Below are 9,546 nucleotides of genomic sequence, written 5' to 3'. Positions count from 1 at the left end.
TCTTGGACGGTAGTGGACAGGGAGTGATGTGGATGAAGAAATTGGATGAAGTAAGGGAAAGCAAGGGAGTAGGGCAGAGCCAAACGGGTGATCCTGAAAAGGATCACCCTGAAAAGGATCAAGGTAAGAGGAAAACGGAAGCCCTGGAAGCTCGCTCATTGTTTATCCTGCGTAATGCGAAAGAGTAGAATATAAGTAGTATTTAAGTTAGACTAAGGATGGAATTGTAAATATATGTACAGGGAGCGGTGGCCCTCAAACCCGTAAAAGGGAGAGATTAAATACATACATACATATTACATAGGAATTTTCCATTTCGGAAATTTCATTTTTCGGGATTTTTCAGTCCTCCCAATTTTTTGTTTATATTTGGGAATTTTCTATTTAAGATATTTTATGATTCGGCAATTTTCTCACAGGATTTTTACATTGACTGGAATTATTAATCCCGAAATTTTATTATACGCAAATATTATTATTTGGAAATTGTTTTTTGGCGGGATTTTTCAGTCTTCTCAATTTTAAATTCTTTATATTCCGAAATTTTATAATTCCGGGATTTTCCGGTTCAAATATTTCATAATTTTATTATTCGGGAATTTTACAGTGAGGGAATTCTTTATTCCGAAATGTTATTATTAAGAAATTTTATTATATAGGAATTTTCCTATTCGGGAATTTTGTTAGACAAACTTTATCAATCGGAAATTTTAAAGTGTCGGAAATTTTATTCTTCAGATATTTCATAATTTGGAAATTTTATTATCCTTTCTATAAAATGAGACGACTGAAAAATCTCGAAAAATAAAATTCTCAACACTGTAAAATTCCAGGATTTAAACTTCCCGAAATGGAAAATTCCCGAATAATAAAATTCCCGACAGAAAATTGCTGAATTACCAATTATTTTTAATGTTTAATTTCGGCAATTTTCCAATTCGGATATTTTATAATTCGGCAATTTTCAAATTTGGAAATTTTATCATTTTCGAATTTTAACATTCGGGAATCTGAACGTGTCGGGAATTTTATTTTTCGGAATTTTTCAGTCGTCCTATTTTATAATTCGGAAATTGTATTATACAGCGAATTCCCAATTCGAGAATTTTATATTTCGGGAATTTTCTAGTTCAGATATTTTATAATTCAGCAATTTTCTTACGGAAAGTTTAATTAATCGCGAATTTTCTTTTTTGGGTCTTTTATTATTCTGGAATTTTAAAGTGTCGGGAATTTTCTACTTCAGATATTTTATAATTCGACAATTTTCTTGCGGGAAGTTTTATTAACCGGAAATTTTCTTTCTTTGGTCTTTTATCGAGTTTTTAACCAAAAATGGAATAGTAAAATCTTTGGCTAAAAAAATTAATTTTCAATACAAAATCCAACAAATTTTTAATAAAACAGTCCAATTTTAAACCAATTAGTTGAATTCAACAAAATAGACAACCTTTGAAAAAAATAGCGGAATTTTCAAAATGAAATGTATTAATTTTCAACGAAAAAGTTAATCCTTAAGCAAACAAAAATAATTTTTCAACCAAGCAGTTGTATTTTTAATCAAAAAGAATGAATTTTGTAACCAAAGGTTAAATTTTTACCAGAAAGGAAGAATCTTCAACAAAATACAATAATTTTCAAAAAGTAATGATTAATTTTCAATTTAAAATATCAATGTTCAACCAAAAATGTAATATATAGTTAGATTTTCAGTAAATAAAATTAATTCTCAACCAACAAAAAACTCATTTTTAGAAAAATAGTTGAAATTTAAAACTTTGAACTAAAATGGTAAATTTTCAACAAAATTCATATTTTACAAAGTAGTTCAACTCTCAACCAAGTACGTAAATATTGAACCAAAAAAAAATGAATTTGTAACGAAAAATGTAGTAGTTGATATTTTAGCTAAAAACTATTTTTATTTTAAATCAAACAGATGAATTCAACAACAAAAGACGAATTTTCAGCAAAATAGTTTAATTCTAATACAAAACAGATTATTTATCAACCAAAAAGTTAATTTTTGAAGCAAAAAGATTAATTTTCTACAAAAAAATATGAACTTACAACCTAGTGCGTACTTCAATTTTCAACTAAAAAAGATTACTTTTTAACAATATACTTTTATTTTCATGAAAATAGTGGAATTTTTAACCAATCGAGACGAATTTCGAAACAAAAATATAATGGTAGACATTTAAACGAAAAAAAATTGAATTTTAACCAAGATTAGTAGGATTTTCTTATTAAGTTTTATTAATTTAGTTATATTTTGAGCGAAAGAAAAGAAAATATGAACGTTTCATGAAAATACGAAAAAAAAAGTTTATTAAATTATTTAATTAATGTATAATCTCTCAATACCCATACTGTTATCAAATAGTTTGAACGGGACTGAAAAATCCCGAAAAATAAAATTCCTGAAACTGTAAAGTTCCTGAATGATAAGACTCTCGAACAGCTTTTAATTCTACCGAATTTTAAAATTCCCGAATTGCGAATTAAAATTTTTTTAAATGTTATTTATTTTTCAGAAAAAAAAACTTGCTATAAAAAATACAATTTTTTTAAATGTTTATAAAATTCTTTTTTAAACATAAAATAACAATAATTGAGAAAATATATAACTTTGAAACATTAAAAATATATTTTCTTTTATAAAAAAATTGATTATTGTATTTTTAACAAATAAGAAAAAATTTATAAATTTATAAACGAAAACTTTTATTTAAAAATTTTTGGGATTTCATAACTCGGTAATATCATAAACTATTAGGGAATTTGATTACATATTCAGCAATTTTCCAATTCTGTAATTTTATCATTCGAAAATTGTTCAATTCGGGCATTTTAAAGTGTCTTGAATTTTATTTTTGGGGATTCTTCAATCGTCCCAATTTTTAATTGTTTGTCTTCGGAAATTTTCTAGTTCAGATATTTTGTAATTCGGCAATTTTCTTATAATATAAGAATATACACTGAATATACAGAAAATTTTAAATTAGGAAATTTTATTTTTCGGGATTCTTCAATTGCCGGTTATATAAAATTCCATTTATATTTCGCATTAAAAAATACAAAACAATAAGTAATAAAAATACAAAAAATAAAAGATTCACAGACTGTCACGAAAGGGAGGGATGAGACAAAAATCACTGAAAATAGCGTCACATAATATGAGGACGCTCCCTTTAAAAATGCCATAATTTGACATTGTAAACAGGTTAAATTCAACAATAATATATTCTGAAGCAACCAAAATTACCCAACTTTTAATACAAACTTTACTTGCAAACATTGGCAAATTAAAAATATTGTAAACAACTGCAAATTGAAGATCTGCAAAGAATTTTTTCTTGAAAATAAGTCCTAGAACTCTTTTTTACGAGAAATATTAATTTATTTATTTCGAAATTAACACTTTTCAAATATTCTATTCAAAAATTAATGACTTCATCACGCGCTTTGTGAAAAAAAACTCCACATGACAATATTTTTGGATATTTTGCTCCATTCTAAATTGTAGGTTAAGTTTGATATCAAAAGATTTTTTCATGATATATATTGACCATAGAATTCTACTTACAGTGAGAAATATTTTTGTGGTGAATAACAACTGTTTTGTCCGAAATCCTCATTTATAAACAATCCAGTGCTTAACAAATTGACAGATTACATTTCTGTATCTAAAATGTAACTAAGGAAATGACCTTCTTGGCTATAACTGTGACGTTTATGCAACGACTCATGATCAATGGACTCAAAGAGGTGGGTTGTCAAATTCTCGAAAAATGCAAATCGACCAACTCAATCGAGAATTTCTCCAAGTTTTCAATTTATCGGTAATAAACAATAAAAAAAATTGTTTCTGTTTGTTCCCTCACTGTTACATATTTGTTATTTCACCTCCATCTTCTTTTTTTCTTATAACAAACCAGCCCTGTGCATCTGAAAACAAAATGACGATCCCTTAGTGCCCTAAGTTGGTTAGTTCCTAATATCTTCAGCGCGGCGCTAGTTGCCCCATCACTCCCTGTTTTTGCATTGTAAGCAATGGGAGTAGACCACTTTATTTTTATTTCTTAATAAATAAAATGTTTTTTTCGTTAAAAAAAATATTGAAATGAAAAGAATGTTACTCATTTTATATTTCAAAACAATTTTTCAAACAATGTATATAAATGCTAATGGAAAACATGAATTAACACTTCACCCAATAAACTTGGTAAAGTGGAATATTAGATTTTAATTTAAATAAAAAGTTAAATATAATCCCAGTGGGCACAAAATTTGGCGATGTCTTTACGACACCGTTACGCCATCTTTACGACATTTTTACGTCATACTATGTCCGTGTCGTTTCGGTGTCTTTACGATATCGTAAAGACATCGTCAGATCAGGCGACGTGTTTACGATATCGTAAATACACCTTAACGACATGGACATAGGATATCGTAAAGTTGTCGTAAAGATGTCGTAACGATGTCGTAAATACGTCGCCAAATTTTGTGCCCACTGGGATGCTTTTTATATCTGAAAACGCAGTAAATAATATTTGTATTAATAAAATATGTAAATAGTTTTTTGAAAAAAGTTTTAATAGTATACGAGTTCAAACTTAATATTTGAGGGTTTAGCGAGTACTTACAATATTTTATATAATGAGAAAAATGTAATTGAAATTGAATTAAATTTTTATTCAAGAACATATAAAATAAAAATATTTAAAGAACGTCGAAAATAGTTTATTCAATAATTCAAATTAATGCAAAAGAAACTATTTTTCAGAGGAACAAATATAAATTATAATTTTATAAAACGTATAAGATGGAAATATAATCAATGTTTTAACATCCTTGTTTTTAATATCTAAAAGGATATAATGATAAAAGAGAGCAATTAAAGAAATTTATTATTTTGTTTTTCACTAATTATTAAATAAAATGTTTTCCAATGTAAATTTAGTTAAATTCAATAAGAAATACATTATATCTATTATATATTCATAAGCGAGAATATTCACATGGTAAGTTTAAACTTAGTACTATTCAAATTTTTCTCCAGGATTCTTTTTACATTCCATTAATAATATTGTTTATTTCTTTTCTACACTAAACTTTAAGAATCATATTTTAGTTTTTATTCAAATTCATATCTAAGATATATTACACTTTGCCAGGATTATTGTACGACCATATAAATCATATTTTGTCTATAGTATTCATAAAAAATGATTGGAAAAGTATTTTGAAATGTTAAATGAGTAACATTGTTTTAATTTCAATAATTTTTTTGCATGGAATTAACATTTTGTTTTCTAACAAAATTTTAAAAGTAATTTAGTCCCATTTCTTTCTATGTAAAAACAGGGAGTGGTGGGAAAACTAGCGCCGCGCTGGAGACGTTAGGAACTAATCAACTTATGACAGTTGCGGCAAAGATATTATAAACGTAGATGCGGTGTGGGCTTAGTTGCCCGCCATAAATATAGACGGCACGTCCGGCGAAAAAAGTCACTTCTCCTCTACCCACCGCTCCCCGTAGAAAACACAAATCGATATAGTTTGCCAAGAGCCACTTGGAGCGCTGTAAACAACTCTCGGCACACGTTCGAGGCGCACTGATGGTAAACTTAGCTTGGACAAGAAATATTTGGATTGAAAGTAAATTGCCAATTAAAACATTTTTACATTTATAGCTTTGCAAAACTTGGTTGTTTTAATAAATACCAAAAATATAAGTCGATGAGTAATTTATATTACGGTTTCATATATTTTCCACTAATTCTAAAATTATTAAATATAATTTCCATTCTATATATTGTCTATATATAGTTCTTTAATATTATTTAGTTTTTATTTTTGTGGTCTACAATTTCTACGGACTTTTTTAGACTATTCGTTTAATCAAGTTCTCGTATTTATTTTCCAATTTCTTAATTATTATATATTCTAACCTTTTTATAAAAATATAATTATAATTGCAAGTGATAGAAAAATTGTTCTTTCGGTTTTTAGATGTTAAGACGACAGTTCCAAGTCAGATTACATTTCGCATTGGCAAGCAAAATTAGACGAACAGAATTTCACTGGCACATTCGTAAAAAATATCATATTCCATAAAATATATTTAAAAATAAACTTTAAATAATTATAATTGATACAGCTGACTGATTTAAGTTTTTTAGGTGTTTTAAATACCTCAAAATCTTCAAGATATTTTTACAATTTTATAAATTTTTTCAAATTTTTGAAATATTTTCGACACTGTAAACTTCCCGAAATAACAAAATGCTGAAACCTGAAAATCCCGAATTAAAAAATTCTAGAATAATGAAATTCTGGACAGTTTACAATATGTTTAAAAATGTGCATAGTATTTGAAAAAAACATTTAAAAGTTCTGAAAAATCGAATTTTTTATTAATAAAAGAAAAATAATAAAAATCAATTTTGATATAAATCGTTGTTGAATTGAATCCTGCAAAGTTTGTTTCAAAAATGTTATTATGTAGGTACGAAGAAAATTTAGGCAGAACATTTTTTTCTTTCAAAGCACACGTATTTTAAGAGCTTCCAGATTTTTTCTAATATTGTAAATCTTTTGAAATGTTTTGAAATATTTTCAAACATTCTCTTTGAGTTATGTACTTTTTCAAAATAAAAAATCATTTTAAATCTATCCAGAAATTTTTATTGTTTTCCTAGTATTTCAAAATTCTTGAGGAGCTTCAAATTTTGTTCTTTTCTTTGTAACATTCAGAAACATCCAGCTTATTTGATTTTTTTCTAAATTAATTCTTATTTAACTGTTCTTTGAGAATCAAAATGAAATACTTTTACCTTGGAAATACAAATAGAAAAATTAAGCAATTATAATCGTAACATTCCAAGTTTAAATTTGTCACTCTGAAATTGTGACAATTCATTTTCAAATTGTTTACTATTGAAAATTGTTTTTTTCCCGGTCGCGAGTCTAGCTTAATATTTAAAACAACTTTCATTTTTTTGAAATTGTAATTTTTCGGTTGTAACTTACGGGACAATGATTTTATTCTTTGAAAGATTTTCTACAAATCTTGTTGATAATTTCTACATTCTCATCAAAAATGAGAAGGTATTAGTTTTTTATGAAAAATAACTTTTTCGGATTTTATCAAATGTCGACGTTTTGAGGCCCCGTGAGTCAGAAAAACAAGTTTTTACGTCGGGATCTGTTTGTCTGTCCGGCGTCGTCGTTGTTGTTGTCTGTATACAGGATAATTTTCGAAAGACTGGTGCGATTGGATTGGGCTTTGACACACTGTTGGAGGGACCAAAAAGAAAGATCGAGTTCGTTAAACAGCCATTTTTGATAAAAATCCAAAAAGTTGAAGCTTTTTCAAAATTTTTGAGACCACTTTTTTTCAAAATTCGAAAATTTTATCGACAGCTATTTATGGTACAAAAAAATATGAACAATTTATCCTGACAACTTTTTTTGATAAAATCAAACTTACCAAAGTTAAAGGATTTTCAAAATCCAAAAAACCAAACGAAAATGGACATTTGAAGCAACAAAAGCTTGATATGGAAAAAAGTCAGGAGGCAAAAAACGCTACTTTTTCAAGGCCCCATGATTATTTTATCACATTCTCATCCATAATGAGAAGAGTTTTATGCGAATAATGATTTTCGCGAATTTCATTAAATTTCGACGTTTTGAGGCTCCTTGAGTCAGAAAAACAAGTTTTTACATCGGTATCTGTCTGTCTCTCTGGCGTCTACGTCGTCGTTATTGTGGTTTTCTGTATATCGGATAACTTTTGAAAGAATAGTCGGATTGGATTGTGGTTTGACACACAGATAGTTTTATTTTAAGAATTGTATGTAAAAATTGTACTATTTTTATTTTTATAACAAATATTTTTCTTCAATTAAATATTTGCAATAAAAGTGTTTCGAAGAGATTTTTTAAAAATCTTTCGGGGAATAAAATTAGTATTTATAGGTCGACAAAGGTTTGTTTTTTTTACCAAATTTAGCTTTCGTCTAAATTTTTCCAGTTGTTTTTACTATAGTACAATTTACTTTTGCAACTCGGGCGAAGAAATCCATTCCATTGTTTGACAAATATTCTTTGTAAATCAATATTTTTCACAGAAAATTACCCTGAGTGACAGAAGGAAATCAGAAACAATAAGAGTTAATTTATTTAGGAACAAGCTTTTTGAACAAAAATGACTTTGATCAACAAGATCGAGCACCGAAATTATAATTAGAGCAAATTTTCTGTAATTCTATGGGGACGGCTGAAATATCCCGAAAAATAAAATTCTCAACTCGGTAAAACAATTAAATAAAATAATAAAATAAATAAAATAAAAATAAATAATTAAAATAAAAAAATACAATTCCAAAACTAACAAAATTCTTGAAAAGTTTATAATATTAACGAATTTGAAAGTTCACAAATAATAAGACTACCCAAATAAAATTGTTTCTTAATCAATATTAATTATTTATTAAAACTGCGATAATAAAATATTGTTATCAAATAAATTTTTGTTCAATATTTAAAGTTTTAAAAATTATTTTTTTGAATTTAAAATTAAAATTATACAAAAAATTTTACTTACAAATTAATATATAAAAACACGTGTTTATAATTAACATTTCGATTTTTCAGAAGAACTTTTGTGATTTAAAAAATACTATATACATTTTCAACCAAAATATCTTATCCAAAAATATATTTTGTTTTAATTATTATTTTAAATTTTAACAATAATGTTTAAATACTTCAAACATTACAAAAGTTGTTTCTTTGGTATAAATATTTGATTATTTCAATTAAAAAAAAAAAATTGTCAAAGAAAAATGCTTTCAGCACTTGCTTATCTTGAAATGTCTTTCTATAACACTTTTTTTAAAATTAAAAATATGATTTTTCGAGAACATTTTTTTTATAATTAAAAAAAGACTGTACCGAAAACCTGGATCAAGCTTCAGATCTGAAAAAAATTCAGCGATACATACATGTCAAACTTTTCTAACCTCAAAAAAATTTTCTACTGCCTTACCGTCATATTTTACGAAGAATGAGAAAACAAGAATTCGACTTCGTAGTACGATGAGGGTAGCACCTCGATAGGGCAGAAAATGTTATGTCCTATATATATAATTCCCCACTCCGACGCCCCGTACCGCATCTACGTTTATAATATCTTTGGTTGCGGGGTCAAGTTAAAATCTGTAATATGGAAAGATGCACAGGGCTGTAACATACTCGATTGACCTACTGTCGATAAGGCAGTAATTCATCTTTCCACGCTTTCTGTTCTCTTAGCATCCGGAGGGGTATCGTAGTTCAAATAAGTCCAATAGATGGCGCTCCGATCAGGTAAGCCTGTTCTTGCATTGTTATGTATTGACAAAGGCAGTAGATATTCGATTGATAATGATTTCTATGAGAAAAATGTGTAAAATTGTGTAACCTAAAATGTGTAAAATTGAGAATTTATCGAAATAAATGAATTTTTACTTAAAAAAGACAAATTTACAT

General features: G+C 27.1%; 1 protein-coding gene across 1 annotated transcript in view; it reads right to left on the bottom strand.

Annotated features, from left to right (window-relative positions):
* LOC117175634 (histone acetyltransferase KAT2A-like) overlaps window positions 1-3,927 on the bottom strand; it is a 22,606-nt gene extending 18,679 nt beyond the window's left edge. Inside the window, exon 1 of the mRNA XM_033365343.1 lies at window positions 3,590-3,927. The gene's annotated coding sequence lies outside the window, so the exon portion shown is untranslated. The remainder of the gene's footprint in view (window positions 1-3,589) is intronic.
* Between the last annotated feature and the right edge of the window lie 5,619 nt (window positions 3,928-9,546).

Source organism: Belonocnema kinseyi, chromosome 1 (assembly GCF_010883055.1).
Source record: "Belonocnema kinseyi isolate 2016_QV_RU_SX_M_011 chromosome 1, B_treatae_v1, whole genome shotgun sequence".
Lineage (NCBI taxonomy): Eukaryota > Metazoa > Arthropoda > Insecta > Hymenoptera > Cynipidae > Belonocnema > Belonocnema kinseyi.
This window is presented reverse-complemented; position numbering and strand designations above follow the sequence as displayed.